Source organism: Aquarana catesbeiana, linkage group LG03 (assembly GCF_042186555.1).
Source record: "Aquarana catesbeiana isolate 2022-GZ linkage group LG03, ASM4218655v1, whole genome shotgun sequence".
NCBI classification, from domain to species: Eukaryota; Metazoa; Chordata; class Amphibia; order Anura; family Ranidae; genus Aquarana; species Aquarana catesbeiana.
Genome location: NC_133326.1, coordinates 69,597,035 through 69,614,637, shown reverse-complemented (window position 1 = coordinate 69,614,637; position 17,603 = coordinate 69,597,035). Strand labels below are relative to the sequence as shown.

The following is a 17,603-nucleotide window of genomic DNA, read 5'->3' as shown; positions in this document are numbered from 1 at the left end:
CCCAACACAAACAAGACAAACATTCAAGAAACTGGTTATCCTGGAACATATATATTTTCTCAGATGAAGGACAAACCTTACTAAATTCTTGAGAACCCCTTGACTAGGTAGCGGCTACGGGATAGAACCTTGGCCGGATCCATCGCGCTCGCGTCTATCTATAACCCTCCCCCCCCCCTCCCTTTTTCACCCCTTCCACTCTGCCTTTACTTCTTATATATATATATTTTTTTTTTTTTTTTTCTCTGTGCAATAAGTGGTCTATTATTTCAGTAACAGACAACTTTCCATTAACACCAACTATGATGGAATTATGTAAGAATAAGCAAATATTGGGAAGATGTCATTCCGGTTATATTGTAATACTGTATGGTGGTTAATATATCTATGGACTACAAAGACGGATTCACGAATCTAAAGAGGATAAATGATGTCATAGGCCAGTTCCCATACAGATAGAATGGAACACTTTAATGGAAAGGATATATGATGACGGTATTTGTCAGAATGCTAATAGAAAGACCACGGATGTATTATATTGATTATGATATGTTTTTTCTTTTTTCGTATTTGTTTTTGTTTTCTCTTTTCCTTGTCAAAAATTCAATAAAAATTATATTTGAAAAAAAAAAAAAAAAGAATTTTACCATTCAAAAAAAAAATTCCTAATCTCGGCTAATTAGCATGGACCGGCCGAGATTCGAACCATGTATGGGCATGCTGAATGTACCCAAGTTGATCGATTGATTGACCAACTTGGGTACAACCTACCTGTCAGGTAAGGCAATCATTGCTAGCGGATATTATAGCCTCTAGCAGTAGTCACTGGGTTCTGCTGGCGGGGATGACTTCCCCTGCCGGGAGAACACAATGGCTCAGCAGAAGGGATTCCCCCATTGGGTTTTTTAGCAGCAAAATATTTCTAAACCGTAATTAATAAAAAATTATTTTATTCTGTCATAGAATCAATTCCATTTGTACAATCAATATAAAGTTCTGGTTGGCGACACAAACAACAAAATAAAACATCGCTCATGGCAAACAATACACCAAAGAGATCCTGGTTTGACAGTTACATTACAATATTGCTGTCTACGTGTATACCCCATGAATACCCCAATGCATTTCGACCTTTGTCAGTTCTGGTCTTCTTCAGGGGGATTTTTTATTCTAAGAAGATATAGCAGAAAATTCTATTAAAAACTTTGTACGATATGCAAAACATAATTTAACGTTTCATGCTTTAACAAAATACATCTCAATACGTATGGTGAAATATTTACCATTCTAGGGATGGAAAAGTGGAGATGGATCGCACAGCCATGATTATTAAAAACAGTTGCATTCGGTGGTCCCACAGTGTCCGCATATTCCCTCCGCCCCCTCCAGGCGTGCAGCCGTGTCAACTCATACATGTGTCTCTTCATTTTTGGGATTCCCCCATCAACACTGACTGTGCTCATGGGGGAATCAAGCGACTTTCTTTCCTGCAACCTGTGGTTGCAGGAAAAAAAATTGCTCTGTCTATGGCCGGCATAATGGTATGGACAGCTCTTGTCTATTGATATGACAATAACTATTACCTTTTGTATCAATTGCCCATCCCTCTCATAAGCAAGGCCCTCCTAACCTATCTTGAATTGTATTGACTGTATTGACTATACTGTCTCTCTTTGAATCCTAAAGTGCTGCACTGTTGGCGCTATATAAATCCTGTAGATGAATATAATTATAATAATTTTCTGTCCTATTTGCATAGTAATTTTTTAACTTCTTTGGTATTTTAAAGACTGAATGGTCCCACTGTTTTGAATACCCACCCTTTGTCTGTGGGGTGAAGTTGAGGGGGTCTTATTGGAATGTACATTATGTATATTAACATAAGTGTTTGCGTTTATGCAAGAAACCTATTGCCTTTGCTGTATGTATGATGTAAGCACTGTAACTCAAGAAATACCATTAAAAATCTATATGCAAATAAATAAAATAAATAATAATAAAAAAATAATAACATGAATAATAATATTGCAGCAATTAGCCGTATCCAGTACATAAGCCAAAACACTATCGCTATATGTTTACCTATAACCCTTTTAACCCTATATTGCATCCCCTGTCACCGTCAGCTGTTATTTGCGAAAACTATTTCCCAAGCCAATAACGACAATGTTTTTCACTTTGAATTGTTTCCACAGATTGCGCGGCAGACAAACGGCCCCTTAGCATCTTATTTTGTTGCAAAACGCTTTGCATGCGCAGATGTCAGTAAATCAGCCCTCCTATTAGCGCAGCAAATTACATTGAGCCGGTCGAGCTCAGTTCAAAAAAATAAATGAGAATCTGCGTGTTCAATTTACAGTGGGGTGGGGGTGGGAAACGAAGCACCTCCGCTGATTGCTTTTTCTGCTGCTAAGTATAACGTGTTTCTTCTGCCAAAGAAAACTACGAATGAACTTTGCTGAGATTGTGGTGCAGAGAGAGAGATGATCTGTCTTCAGGATGTCTGTAATAAGATGGGGATAATGAGCAGAGGAGGACTGACTGTCTTAATATTCAGCTGGGCACTGTTCTAGCTGGAAGGGGGGGGGGCGTGAGGCCACCTTGGGGTCACTAAGAGTTTCCAGCATTAGCAATAGACACGCATCCATCCAGGGAAAGAAAAAAAAAGACATAGGAGGAGGACAACCCAAATGTGCATGTGTGCTGCAGGATCCCAGAGCTGGGGGTGGCTCCCTGGCTTGGTAAGCAGCAGCCTACTGATCTTTTGATGGATTGACTAGAGATGGATCGAATTACACCATTTGCCTTGTCTCAGTTTGTTTTTCTCCTGGCTTGCCCTGCTGTAGCTGCTGCTGCTGCTGGAAAGCTTCTCATGACTTTACTATTCTATGAAGGGAGCAACAGCAGAAAGAAGAATAAGCAGATCGCTTTGCCATAAGAGGTAAGCAGGATCCAGCAAGCAATCTGTGTAACATGCACTGCCACCCTGAAGCCTGGGCACCCCTGATAGCAGGGGAGAGCTTGCCTGCCAGGGGATCCAGCAAGCAATCTGTGTACCATGCAAGCAGAGCCCAGTGCCACCCTGCAGCCTGGGCACCCCAGATAGCAAGGGAGAGCCTGCCAGCCAGGGAATCTAGCAAGCAATCTGTGTGTACCATGCAAGCTGAGCCCAGTGCCACCCTGCAGCCTGGGCACCCCAGATAGCAAGGGAGAGCCTGTCAGCCAGGGGAGCCACATCTGTGTGTACCATGCAAGCTGAGCCCAGTGCCACATTGCAGCCTGGGCACCCCAGATAGCAAGGGAGAGCCTGCCAGCCAAGGGAACCAGCAAGCAATCTGTGTAGCATACAAGCTGAGCCCAGTGCCACCCTGCAGCCTGGGCACCCCTGATAGCAGGGAGAGCCTGGGGCAAACTTTCTGCAAGCCAGGATCGTCTATGCCCCTGGCTGTGTGTGCATTGAAGTGATTGCAAATAGTTGTAAAGAGAGCTGTGCTCTGTGTTGGGGAAGGAGGAGGAGGGGAGGTGGGGGGGGGTGGGAGTGTGCAGGGGGAGGTGCTGGTGCAGGCAGGGGGGTTAGGGCAGTCCACTGTCTCTCTGCCATTTGATCAAGCTAGAGCTTTGAAGATCAGAAAGCTTACAGCAGGGCCTCAAGACAGTGCTGGTCTATAGGACACCGGGATGTGCAGAGCCTTGCGATAACCCTTCTCTGGATTGTCCCTGGGAACTCCTACCTACCCCTGGATGGTAATCCTGCCTTGGTGGACTATAAGCAAGGAAGCCTACAATGCAAACTTAGATGGATACCAGCAGGATTTGCACTGTGTGCTCAGCAATGGGAAAGTAGCTGACAGCGACCCCCCTTCCCGACAATTAGTTTCCTATAGGTAAGTTATCCTTTGTACTAAGTGACCATTTCTACTGTGTGCCTATGTGATCTGGCAACATGGGGCTACCTGTTCACTGGTGTTGGCTCCATGCAAAGCTCCCTTTCCTTTGCATTGTTAGCAAGTTGCAATTGCACGGGTTGTTTATTATTGATAGGATGGATCGTGCAGTTGTATTAGTGTGTATTGCTAGAACTTTGTCCAGCATTGGGTACCCGACCCCCCCCCCCCCCCCCCCCATGCATGCATGTAAGCAAGCAGGCAGCTAGATTTCATTGTGAATATCAATTATGCATGGAAACAAATAGGAGAGGCTGCGATCTCTATTATCTTTGTGCAGTGCTGGGATCGCAGAGCTCCAGCCTTCCCAGGCAAGATGACAAGCCAGACACAGGCATAAACTTTTTTTTTTTTATTTCTTGGATGTCTGATGTAGCAAGGTTCAGATATCTTGTGTGCAAAGCCTGATCGCAGCTGAAAGGTCACAGGCTGTGCGAGGATTAAAGCTTTGCAAGAGAAATCCTGGACTGAAAATCTGGTTTAGTGCAGTGCACCACCTATTGAAACCACACCTCACCCAGATCAGAGTAGAAGGCTGGACTGCTATAGACACTTGCTATGCTGGATCTAACTCCTTTTTGTTGGGGAGGAGGGGCTGTGGTGGAACTACAAAGCCCAGCATGGCCTGTGATCTGCTGCTAGAAATAGCTGGGATGTGTGCAGATGGTGACAAGCCTTGCATTCTAGGAGAGACCAGGATTCTATGTATAGAACACTGAGATGAATTTGTTACTATTTTATGTTGTTGTGATCCACTAAAAAAATATTTGTGACATCCTGATGTTGTATTTACAAAGTAACATGTTTGGTTTGGAAAAGAGACAACTCTGTTGAGCTATTGTGAATTTGAGGGACTGTTGGTGGTAGGCAAGACCAAGTCAGTCTTCTGTGACTATTTTATGTATTCTTTACACACACTGAAAAAAAAAAAAGTATTTATGAAATCTGATTTTGTACAATGAAAAAGTGTTTCAGAAAAATTCTTTATACACTGGAATAATAATAAAATATTGATGTTGCATTTTAATTTGGTTTGGAGAAGACCCAACGCTGTTGAGCTATTGTAGATTAAAGGGACAATGTGTTGATGGCTGGCAAGATCCAGTCATCCTTCCAATCTTTTGTGACTATTTTATGCATTCTTTATATACTAAAAGTATTTATGAATTATTCTTTATATGTCACAAAAGGGTATTTATAGAATATCGATGGTGTTGTATTTAAACAGTAATGTGTTTTGGTTTGAAGAAGACCCAACTCTTTTGAGCTATGGTAAATTAGAGAGACAATGTGTTGGTGGCAGGCAAGACCAAATCATCCTTCCAATCTTCTGTGACTATTTTATGCATTCTTTATACATTGAAAGTATTTATAAAATATGAATGTTGTATTTGCAAGATAACATGTCAAGACCCAAGCCTTGAGCTATTGTAATCTTAGAGGAGCAATGTCTTGATGGCAGGCAAGACCAAGTCATCCTAATCATCTGTGACTTCTTAATGCATTATTTCAAACTGAAAACCTATTTCAGAAATATTCTTTGTACACTAGAAACAGTATTTATAAAATATTGATATATTTTTTTAAGAAGTAACATGTTTGGTTTGGAAAATACCAAATTTAGTGGAGCAATTATAAATTAGAGGAACAATGTGTTGATGGCAGGCAAGACAAAGTCATCCCTCCAGCCTTCTGTGACTATTCTATGCATTCTTTATACACTAAAACAGTATTTATGAAGTATTCTTCATCCATTGAAAGGATATATAACATATTGATGTTGTTTTTAGGAAGTAAGATGTTTGGTTTGGAAAAGATTCAACTTGGTTGAGCTGTTGTAAATTAAAGGGACAATATGTTGGTGGCAGGCAAGACCAAGTCATCCTTCCAGTCTTCTGTGACTATTTTATGCATTCTTTATGCACTGAAACAGTATTTATGAAGTATTCTTCATCCATTGAAATTATATTTAACATATTGATGTTGTTTTTAAGAAGTAACATGTTTGGTTTGGAAAAGACCAAACTCAGTTGAGCTGTTGTAAATTAAAGGGACAATGGGGTTTATTTACTAAAGGCAAACCCACTTTGCACTACAAGTGCACTTGGAAGTGCAGTCGCTGTAGATCTGAGGGGGACATGCAAGGAAAATTAAAAAACAGCATTCTTGTTTTACATTATTGGATTATAAAATCAGCAGAGCTTCCCCTGATTTCAGATCTTCTCAGATATACAGCAACTGCACTTCCAAGTGTACTTTCAAGTGCGCTTGTAGTGCAGAGTGGATTTGCCTTTAATAAATCGGCCCCATATGTTAATAACAGGCAAAACCAAGTCATCTTTCCAATCTTCTTTGATTATTATATGCATTCTTTATACAATGAAATAGCATTTATGACATACTCCTTATATACTGAAAGTATTTACAATGTATTGGTGATGTATTTACACAGTAAAACGTTTGCTTTGGAAAAAAAAACTCAACTGTGTTGAGCTATTGTATATTGGGTTAATAATATATTGATCGCAGGCCACGCCAAGTCATCCTTCTACTCATCTGTGGCTATTTTATGCATTTATACACCAAAAAACGTATGTATAAAACATTGATGTTGCATGTACAAAGTAACAAGTTTGCTTTGGAAAAGACCCAACTCTAATGAGTGATTGTAATTTAAAAGAACAACGTGTTGATGGCAGTAAGACCAAGTCATCCTGCTAATCTTCATATTTATTTTGCTTATTAATGCCTTTGCCTAAGGGCAGATCTTTGTTTATGCTGTGTGGGTTTAATCTAGTGGATGTTGTTTTGTTTTTTTCCTGCTTTGTTGCTGGTAGTTGGTTCCAGATCTCTACTACTCTTCTGGTAAAATGAGTGATGGTTTGCTATTGTTTCCCCTACATAGGGCTAGCTGTGTAATTAACAAGCGCAAGCCTGCTTAGAATGTATCCTGTAGCTTTTAATGCTCTGCTGAAGATGTTTTAAGCCCAGGATGAGGAATTCCTTCTGTGAGGTTATGAACACAAGTTTTATTTTTACCATGCTCCTCTTGCCCCAGGCTAGGAATTCATGTGGTAAACCTAACTATCTACCTAATGAACCTCCTCCAACCCGCACCGGTGGATGACGCGCTACCTGTAAACATTTACCTTGCGCCAAGGAAATTTACAGAGAGATGAATGTGTCCTGCCATTCATATCTAATTGCATACTTCAGGCATCTAATTATACCAGCTTAAATAAATGAGAACCCTTTTCAAGGCATTGTCAAATTTGTCATATTTATGCAACAATATATATGGCATAAAATTAATTATACACAGAAGAAATTTATAGAAAAAAAAACAGTTGCTAACTGGTCTAGCATGTAATTAAATGTTTTCCCATCATTAACTATACATCTATTTATATTACAAAATAATATATAATAAGATGTTATAAACTACAACTCCTATTGAAGAGGCTGATGGGAGTTGCTAGTTGTGATGAAAGATCTGTAGAAGGCTAACAAAAGCCATTATAACTTCTACGTTAATAAAGGAGTAATTGTCACCCTAGTTTATATTCATTGGAAATAACCAGTCAGGGTTAGGGGGGATATATAAAGGAGACATATGCCTTGCTTTGATTGGTAATGGAAATAAGAAATACTCCTGCAGTCATCAGCTACAACATGTCCCTACTGGCATGTGTGAATCAGATGTGACTACCCGAGCTTTCTTCAGGCAATATTAAAATAAAAACCTTTATAACTGTAATAGAGTGATTCTACAATGACACACAATTGTGTGACCTCCTACAAATCTAATTAGCACTGTATATATTAGGGCTTATGAGGTCATGCCTTGCTGCTTTGGGGAAAGTAGATTGAACTGATGCACAGCATGGTATGACTGTCATCATCCACAACAGGTGATGCAGTTATTTCAGCAGATATGTCATTCGTCTCCCATACAGTTAGGAAGGCATCTCTGGTCAAACACATGCAGCTGAAAAAAAGACTCAGACCGTCTTCTACTTACCTAAGCTGGCCATACGCTATACAATCTACGCAATATCAGTTCCCTTTATGGCAGCCATACATGTAACGATCTAATCAAACGATTCTTCATGGGATCAGAAAATATGATTGAATCTTGGAATTTTTGAAAAGACACAATAGGGGAATTTGTCAAAATTGGTGGAGCAGCTGTGCATGGCAACCAGTCAGCTTTTATGAAAACAAAAAAAACTTCAGCGCCATCATTATAGGAGAGAGTTGGGTTTAAAAACTTACAACCACCAGTATAAAAAAACAAAAAAACAGTGCTGACCTATCTTTAGTGGCGGTTCACATATAAGCGATGCGGGAACAAGCGTGATTCCAGTTCAGTTTCCTGCATCACATGTCACCTGCCGGCGGTTCATACTGGCATCTGCGAACCGCTGCGGGTTACAATGCAAAGTTAATGACACCCCCAGATCAGTTCACAGATCGCAGTGCGAACTGCCAAATGGTGCAGGAATCGGATCGTATAGTTGTGAACACCCATGCGATTCCAGTGCGGACTAATAAAAGGGTCCTGCACCATTTTGGTATGAATGCGAAGTGAATTCAGCCATACAATCTGTATGGCTGAATTCGCATCGCACACACATTGCATGTAATCTGCACAGCATTGCGGTGCAAATCGCATGCGATGTCTAACATTGCACAAGTGTGAACCCAGCCTTAGTGTCAGTGCTACCACAATCCATGTAAAAATAAACTAGTGTCAGTACTGTTGCCCACACCTCTTGTGTTCCCAGAGCATAAATATTTCTATTTATGCTCAATTAACTTCTATGTTAAGCTTGGAAAATAAAAGATAAAAGCTGATTGGTTGAAAGGGACAGCTGCTCCAGATCCTGCCTGCTTCAGTTTTGATCCATTCCCCCCAAAGGCCATGTTTATATGGGGGAGCGATGTAAATAGGTGTTTGTAGCCATGGTTTGACCACCCAGTCATAGGTTACCATGGCCCAGTGCCTCACTAGTACACACAGCTGTAGTCACAGTGCAGCAAAATTTATACCAAAGGATGCCTTTGGCTGTGATTTTAGTTGGGCCACACCGCTACTGTTCTGCAACTGTGCCAAGGGGCAGCAACAAGGCGATGGCAATGATGTAAAAAGGTGACATAGCGCCTCCAAGCCACATTTCACATGTCTCCAAAAAGCAATCTACAATGGATCACTCTTCAGAGACCTTAGACTGCCGGTAGTATATATTTTTTTTTTGGGGGGGGGGTGGCAGCAAACAGTAACAGCAACACACACCGCCCCGGGTCGGTCAGGTCTGGAGAACTTACCCCATCTATGGTGGGCAGCGCCTTTATTGGGATTCACCGGTGGCTTCCCCTGCTCTGTGGCGGCTTCCCCTTCACCCGCTCTCTATGGGCATTGCGGCGGCTTCCGTTCCCTCCCTCCTTCGGCGGCCAATTGGGACTCTTCTCTTTTCGGCCAATCGGAAAACAGGTCTCATACCCACTTCTAAATGGCCGGATTGAGGATCAGTGTTTTAATATTGAATATTCATTCGCTGTTGTAACACCTGGGTGGGCTCGTGGTGCAATATTTTGTGCCACGAGCCCACCCTATTTGAAGCCTATTAGAGCCTATGGCTCTAATCAGGTGCTTAAAAAAATATACCCCCGCTGCTGTAATTTATGTGCCCAGCGTCCTGAAAGGGGCCAGATGCATAAATAGGGGGTGGCAGCCGTGACTCATAGAGCAGCCATGAATAGGGGGTGGTGGCTGTGGATAGAGGGGGCGGAGCCCAGGCGCCTCTAATGGATGGGCTGCCACTGCTGCCGACTCAGAGGCAGTATGTGGCCTCCCTCATGGCCGCCCCTCTGAAAAATGATCTGCGGTGGATCGCTTTTCAGAGGGGAGGCAATAGCGGCCACCCATCTGAACAAGCTCTTCTTACTGTGTCATCGATCAATCGTAAGCAAAACCGTTTGACTTCATCAAAGTTATTCTGATTCATCTGGGTGGGAAATTCAATTGTAGGAAAATAGATCAGTTGAGGAGATAATAAAGGGTAGGATGCATCGACTGATCTTTTTGATCTTCTGATCGTATGTTTTTCCCAGGCAAAAAAAAATGAAATTGTATATAAAATCGTTCTATTTACCAAAACTGCATAATATGAGGAGAGACCTAAACAAACTCTTGTGGCCCCATTCACACATTCACGTTTTATTGGTGTGCGTTGGATGCGCTCAAACCTGTGTCATCAAAGGCAATGTTATAGATAGAGTTTGTTCACATCTGTGCGCTGTAGCACATTTTTGCAAATAGTTCAGGTCTGTTTTTTATCCTCTTTTTTATGCATTTACAGAGTCATAGGAAGTAATAGTAAAGCATGAAAATTCATGTACGATGCGATTTGCATGTATTTTCAGCCCATGATAACAGGTCTAATATTGACCAGCGCATAAATAATGTATGAAAATGTACTAATACCTCTTTCATATGGACTTAGAGATGCGACAAACCCAGCTAAAATGCTAGAAAGCATTACATTTCTGGGAAAATTCTCTGTATTATTTTCAATAAACAATTACACAAATAAAACATTTAGGAACGCCAACCCCAATACGGTAAGCCATTCAAAAAAAAAAATAAAACAAAAATAATTACGCAAAAAGAAAGAAGTGCATTACACTTGGACTTGATGGTCTTTTTTTGGACCTCACCTACTATGTAACTATGTAACATTGAACCATGAACAATGCCTGTGAAATTTGCCACCTTGACCCGTACAGCTTCCTCCGTAAGGCTCCATTCACGCTGGCATAAAAAAACGTTGCTTCTACAGGAGTTTTGTGTTCTGCCTGTAGAAGAGACTCAATGTTATCCTATGTGCCCATGTACATTAGGACGATTACAGGCATATTTTAGGATCAACGTTCAGAGGCAGGATAAAGAACCCCTCTGATTCACGTTTCTGATTGGAGCTTACTGGCAGAAAAAACGTAAAACTTTCCTAAACTCGTCTAAACTTTGTACAAAAATGCTCTATATGAGCGTTTTTTACTCCCAAGAGAACAGACTTTTTTTTTTAAGCCCAGTGTGCATGGAGCCTAATGACACAAACCTCCCTATATACAAACAGCCAGAATAGAAGGATCCTTAGAACAACCCACATCCTTTGAAGGATGTAAGCTGGGAGGTTCTACAATTCTTATTGCAGGAAGATCATTAAGCTGCCCCATCAGGGTCAATGGGAGTACATATCAAAACCCCATATAAAAGAAAAGATGGCACTAAATGAAGCTAATACTAGTCTGTAAGAGAGTAGAAGCCACCTATCCCCCCCTCCAAACCTTATCAAACTTAAGTAGCGCCCCCCCCTATTCAAATATGTGGCTTTATAAAAGGGTAGGGCTTTGTTCACCTAAACCTTACAGGACTCTACAAATGGGGGATTAGAACTCTTCCAAGACAGAACTATGCGCTTCCTAGCATGAAAAAATAATAAGGTAAGTAAGGTCCGTATAGCTGTGGAGGGAACCAAATCATCCACCAAACCAAGAAGACAATGGGAGTGATTTACTAAAATTGTAGAGTGCAAAATCTGGTGCACCTCTGCATAGAAACCAATCAGCTTCCAGGTTTAATTGTCAAAGCTTAATTGAACAAGCTAAAGTTAGAAGCTGATTGGCTACCATGCACAGCTGCACCAGATTTTGTACTCTCCAGTTTTAGTAAATCAATCCCACAGTCTTATAGAAGGACTTAAAGGGATAGAAGTCTCCTCCTGTACACACATCACAATATCCTTCCAATACCTCTGTTTACCAGGACATTCCCAAAAGTAAAAAAAACATTTTAGCTGGGGTTTTAAGGCAAGGCCATACATTATGCAACCATGGGTTTAAGGAAAGAAAACTGCTCTCTTTCCCCCATCAACACCGACTGTGATGATGGGGGAATTCCTCCCACAGTGCTTTTGTGTTCTCCCTGCGGAGAGTATCAGGAGCGTCCCCACTGGCAGAATACTGATCGCTGCTGGTAGCTATAACTTCCAGCAGTTATCAGGTAAAAAAACTGACAGGCTGTTTGTACTGAAGTCAATCAATGGATCAACTTCAGTACAACCAGCCTGCCCAGAGGAGGATCAAAATTCACCCGGTTCTGCTGCACTTCAAGCATTTTGATCTTTCTATGGCTGGCTTAACACTCCTATACCGCCTGCCAATTCTCTATATAGTTAAACAATGGCAGGCAGATGAGATAGTATTAAACACCAGTGAGTTTAATGTTATTTAGTGTCATGCCAGCAATATTAGGGTATGTTGCATTCTCTAGGCTTGTTGCCTCCATTGAATTCAATTGCACCACACCAAAAACACATCTATAGTGTTTTTTATGTATTCAGTGCATGTTTTTGAAGCCTTTACAGCATTCGCCTTTCCCATTGTAAAAAAAAAAAAAAAAAACACTAAAAACCAGAGGGGGTGTTAGGGCAGCGTTTTTTAATGCATTAGCTGGGTTAATCACATTTGTCATTTTGGCGCATCTCTAAGCCCATGTGAAAGAGGCTAAACCGCTTATCAATGCATGCGCAAAAAATGCGTTTCAGCATGAAAATGGAAAAATGTGAACTGATTGAGTAAGAAGCTTAGCTAAGACTGGCCATAGTTGGATCCTCTTCCTCCTTCCTTTTTTTTTTTTTTCGTTCAGCCAGCAGGCACAATCCATCTTCACAATCAAGGTGCTCCTCCACACTGAGACACCGGAAGAGATTTACTAAAACTGGAGAGTGCAAAATCTGGTGCAGCTCTTCATAGAGACCAATCAGCTTCCAGGTTTTATTGAAAAGCTGAATTGAACAAGCTGAAGTTAGAAGCTGATTGGCTACCATGCACAGCTGCAGTCAGATGGTCAGATATAGTAAATCTCCCCCCCCCCCCCCCCCCCCCACTGTATTCTGAAAGCGAGGACTCCACTGCCAAAAAAACACTGATCGGCAGCTGCAGCCGCTGATGTGGAAAATTTTTTCCAGCAAGCCTGTTCAACAGAAGTTGATCGTTGGGGGAGCATCCACATATGGATCAAAATTCGGCCAGTCCCTACTGAACCTGCAAAATTTTATCATAAGTGGCCAGCTTAAGGGCCAAGTCATATCAGAAGAGAGGGCAGGAAAGGCGCATTCCGTGTGCACTCAAAACACACCGCCTTTGCGATCTGCTGCAGGTGCCTATGTAATGTTAACAGCACCCCGAATGCCGATTGCTGGCACCAAATTGCATGGTACTGCAGTACCTTGTAATTTGGTGCATCGCGTTTTTTTAAAGTAGTGCATGCAGGAATATCGTTAAGCTGCCCCATCAGGGTCAATGGGGGTACATATCAAAACCCCATATAAAAGATGGCACTAAATGAAGCTAATACTAGTCTGTAAGAGAGTAGAAGCCACCTATTCCAGTGCGATTTCAGCCCATTCAAATGAATGGGCTGCAAAATCGCAGCGTGCAGAAATAAGACTAAATATGTCTTTTTTTTTTTTTGCCCCTGGTGCTTTCTCACGCCAGGGGAGCAAAACGCGCCGTGTAGCGCTTTCCATAAAAATGAAAATGGCTGTACTCTTGCTTGTTTGTTTGCATCAGTGTTTACCCACAAATGTGCACTTGACTTATTTCCTGAACGCATTCAGAAAAAAAAATCGCTGGACGCGCACGCGTTTGCAAGAGTACAGTGGCATACAGCCATTCGCTTGTATAGCAGGCTGTACGCGGCACTTGCGGCTCCCCAGGCACGGAAAAGAACTGGGAGAGTTTCGTTAGGCGTACAAAGATGTCTATTTTAGTCCATCTGTCTGAACCCTAATTGTGACATTGGAGACGTATTTACTCAACGATATCTTAATATTTTCTCAAGTAAGTAGTAAAATATGTGCAATTAAAGCAGCGAGTGCTTTGCGTGAATCTGCTAGGACAGATGATCTGTTTTCATACATTAGGTAAGCCATTACGGTTACAGTCAGAAATCCGTGTAAGCCATTAAATTAAGTTCTTACTCGCTCGGAGAATAGCTGCCAATTTCAGCTTCAGAAGAGATTGTGTTCAGCCTTTTTTTTTTTTTTTTTCCTTGTGGTTGAGAAATGTTGAAGGAAAACCATATTTTTCCGGTCCGTTGCCAATTGTAGAATCTGCGGGAGGCATGTCATGGTATATATTGGGTGTCACTCGTACAAGGCTTAGCGCAGCTAATAATAAGTTGATTTACTTTATTCAAAACAGGATGACCAGTAAATGGTGTCACTTCCAACAGACTGATGGGGAAGTATGAAGAGCATCAAGTGACCGGTGTGCACACATAACACGAGGGGTGTCAGTTCCTTCTAACTTTCCAGTTTCATCGCTCCTTTTGTTAACAAAGCCAGATTAGCATTTTAACAGCAGCGCAGTGAACTTCTGCCTTTCTTCTGTAACTTGGGCACAGTTTGTAGATCATCCATCATCCTGTCCTTGGCCACAACAGGCTACTGGCCCCACATCCATTCATAGCTACAGAGGAATTACCCGACTGTGAACAACACAGCTGGCTGGAGCATTTTTTTTCCTTTTCACACCACCGCCAGCATTGTTGTGCCCTAGCAACAAAACTTAACACAGCCATAAAGTGAATTTTATGTTTGGCATGGTCTCCCCGCGGATTTCTTACACCATTTCGTGTGTCAGCTCCCATGATCTTCATCATTTTCTGATCCATGATGGTTGTATTTCAACTGCTGGATAAGCCTTAGGAGTCTTTTACAGAACAGCCTTTTAAAGAAGTAAAATGAAACCCTTAGTGTTTTATTTTATGTACTTCTATAGAGCTGTCAATTTACGCAGCGCTTTACATGTACATTCACACCGGTCCCTGCCCTCATGGAGCTTACAATCTAAGGGCCCTAAACTCACATTCATACATACACATTCCAGGGCCAATTTAGACAGGATCCAATTAACCTAACAGCATGTCTTTGGAGTGTGGAAGGAAACTGGAGTGCACGGAGGAAACCCACACAGGCACAGGGAGAACATGCAAACTTCAGACAGGTAGTGTCATGGTTGGGATTCGAACCAGCATCAATTTTGCTGCTAGGTGGAAGTGCTAACCACCACACCAATGCACATAGTTCCCAACTGTCCTTGATTTGGAGCAATGTCCCTCTGTCCCTCCCTTCACCTCATTTGTTCCTCATTTTGGTCTGATCTATATAGTTGTATATATACATATTATATATTTTAACTTTCAAAAAGTGTTTCCCAGTGCTAAACCTTTCATCCAAATTCTAAATTGCTGCATTTGTACATTTTAAAAGCCAATAGAAAGGAATCGTAGTGGTAAAAAAAAGTCCTTGTGGATTTAATTAATCTTTTTTCTAAGTTCATTCTCCTTTACAGGGGTGTGGCAGGGGGCGTGTCCTATGCCTACATACATTTGTTAGTAGGTGTCCCTCATTTCCATCTCAAAATGTTGGGAGGTATGTCAATGCAGCTTAACCTCCCTGGCGGTTTTCCCGAGTGTGGCTCGGGGTTAAATTTCAGCACCATTAGCGGTAACCCCGAGCCACACTCGGGATTGCATTGCAGGATCCTGGTGTGGTGTACTTACCTTGTCCCCAGGATCCTGCGATGTCCCCCACTGTGTCTGTGCGCTCTGTCCTCCGCCCGAAGCCTCTCTGTGCCGGGCTCCATTCCCTGCAAGCGTCGCGACGCACAGGGTCGGAGCCTGGCGGCAAATTCAAACAAGTGAAAAATCATAATATATACAGTACACTGTAATCTTACAGATTACATTACTGTATGAAATCATTTCACATCCCTTTTGTCCCCAGTGCTTTGTCCAGTGCCCTGCATGCAGTTTTATATGATTTATACTGTTCTTTCTGCCTGGAAACTTGAGATTGTTCATAGCAACCAAAAAGTGTCCCTAAAAGCCAGCAGCTGCAGTATGTGTAGCTGCTGGCTTTTAATTTTTTTTGGGGGGGGGGTGGAACACCACTTTAAATAACCTGCTGAAAGTGCTTAAAAACTAATGGGTTTAATATCACTTTAAGGCTAAAGCTAAGGTATGCTTTTTGTTGCCCAGTTTGGACTGATGTAAGAATGCATATCTCATACCTGACCAATCCCTCTGGAAGCTGCAAATCACTGTAATAGTTGCCACTACTACAGTGATAGCAGCAGTCTTCTCAATCATGTGCCGAGCAGCGGCTGTTTTGCATAGTAACCGCAGGGGGCGCTCGTTCGGCAATGCCACCATTCAGAGAAAGCCTTGGGGTTTTTTTTTTTTCAATAAATTCAAGACATTCTTTGATTGAATGAGGTGGAGGGCATGGCGGCACAAAAGTACATTTAATGAGCATCAATAAACGCTAAACGCAACACATATGGTATGAATCCAGCTTGATTTGTAGATGCTGATCTCTGTTTTATGTGCATTCAAGTCACCATCTACTTAAAACCGGCCACACACCTTTACAATCTGACTGTACAATCTCCTTTTGCCTTACCAAGCACTATGAAGTACAAGGATCTAGCAATCTATTCAGTTTATTACACTTGCAGTGAATAATTGGCCTATCTACCGGAGATTCTACAATCAGACAAAGTGCATTGTCTGCAACGGTCTTCAATTAACACCTGAATATAGAAGATGTAAGCATGAATATATTTAGACGGGCAGCAACACAACAGACAGTGGGTCTGATTGAGAAAACCTTGCAGGAAAGATGTGTTCTGTACATGGCAAGCAATTAGATCTTACTTTTATTTTCCAACCTACAATATCAATAGGCATTTGCTTGTATTGTAAACACAATTCCCCATATACAGTATACCCATATACACTAATCAGATAAAAAGCATTAAGTACGTCATATACACCAATCAGATAAAAAGCACTGAGTACATCATATACACCAAACAGGCAAAAATCATTGAGTACCCCATTTCTCAATATACACCAATCACATAAAAAGCATTAAGTACCCCATTTCCCCATATACACCAATCAAATAAAAAGTATTGAGTAATACATATACACCAGTCAGATAAAAAGCATTGAGTACCCCATTTCCTCATATACACCAATCAGATAAAAAGCATTGAGTACCCCGTTTCCCTATATACACCAATCAGATAAAAAGCATTGAGTACATCATACACACCAATCAGGCAAAAAGCATTGAGTGCCCCATTTCCTCATATACACCAATTACATAAAAACCATTAGGTACCCCATTTCCCTATATACACCATTCAGATAAAAAGCATTGAGTACCCCATTTCCCTATATACACCAATCAGATAAAAGCATTGAGTACCCCATTTCCCCATATAACCCAGTCAGATAAAGTGAAATCCTGTTTGAATGTGATTTGTGGGGCAGTATCTCATGATCCAGTAACTGATTTACCAACATGTACATTGAGATAAAGAACAATAAAGTGAACTTAAAGTTGATCTAAACCCAGTCACTAAACTTTAAAAAAAAAAGTATCATGTTAACGTACTTTCAAAAAGTTTTTTTCAATCTTTTTAAATCTGCATCTTTTATTGGCATAACTGTTGACCTTTCCATGTAGGCCCCTGTTCAGGCATTTCCTATTATTGGGTGACAACTGTCTGCCAACTGTG

The 17,603-nt window shown here is 41.4% G+C and overlaps 1 protein-coding gene across 5 annotated transcripts in view; it reads left to right on the top strand.

Annotated features, from left to right (window-relative positions):
* Positions 1–2,431: 2,431 nt before the first annotated feature.
* The window catches only part of SEMA6D (semaphorin 6D), an 89,760-nt gene continuing 74,588 nt past the window's right edge, over positions 2,432–17,603 (top strand). For 3 of the 5 annotated variants that reach the window (XM_073618680.1, XM_073618679.1, XM_073618676.1), the window contains exon 1: positions 3,554–3,884. The gene's annotated coding sequence lies outside the window, so the exon portion shown is untranslated. Of the gene's footprint in view, positions 2,942–3,552; positions 3,885–17,603 lie in introns of those variants that run through there. The other 2 variants (XM_073618677.1, XM_073618678.1) reach the window with 2 other exon arrangements.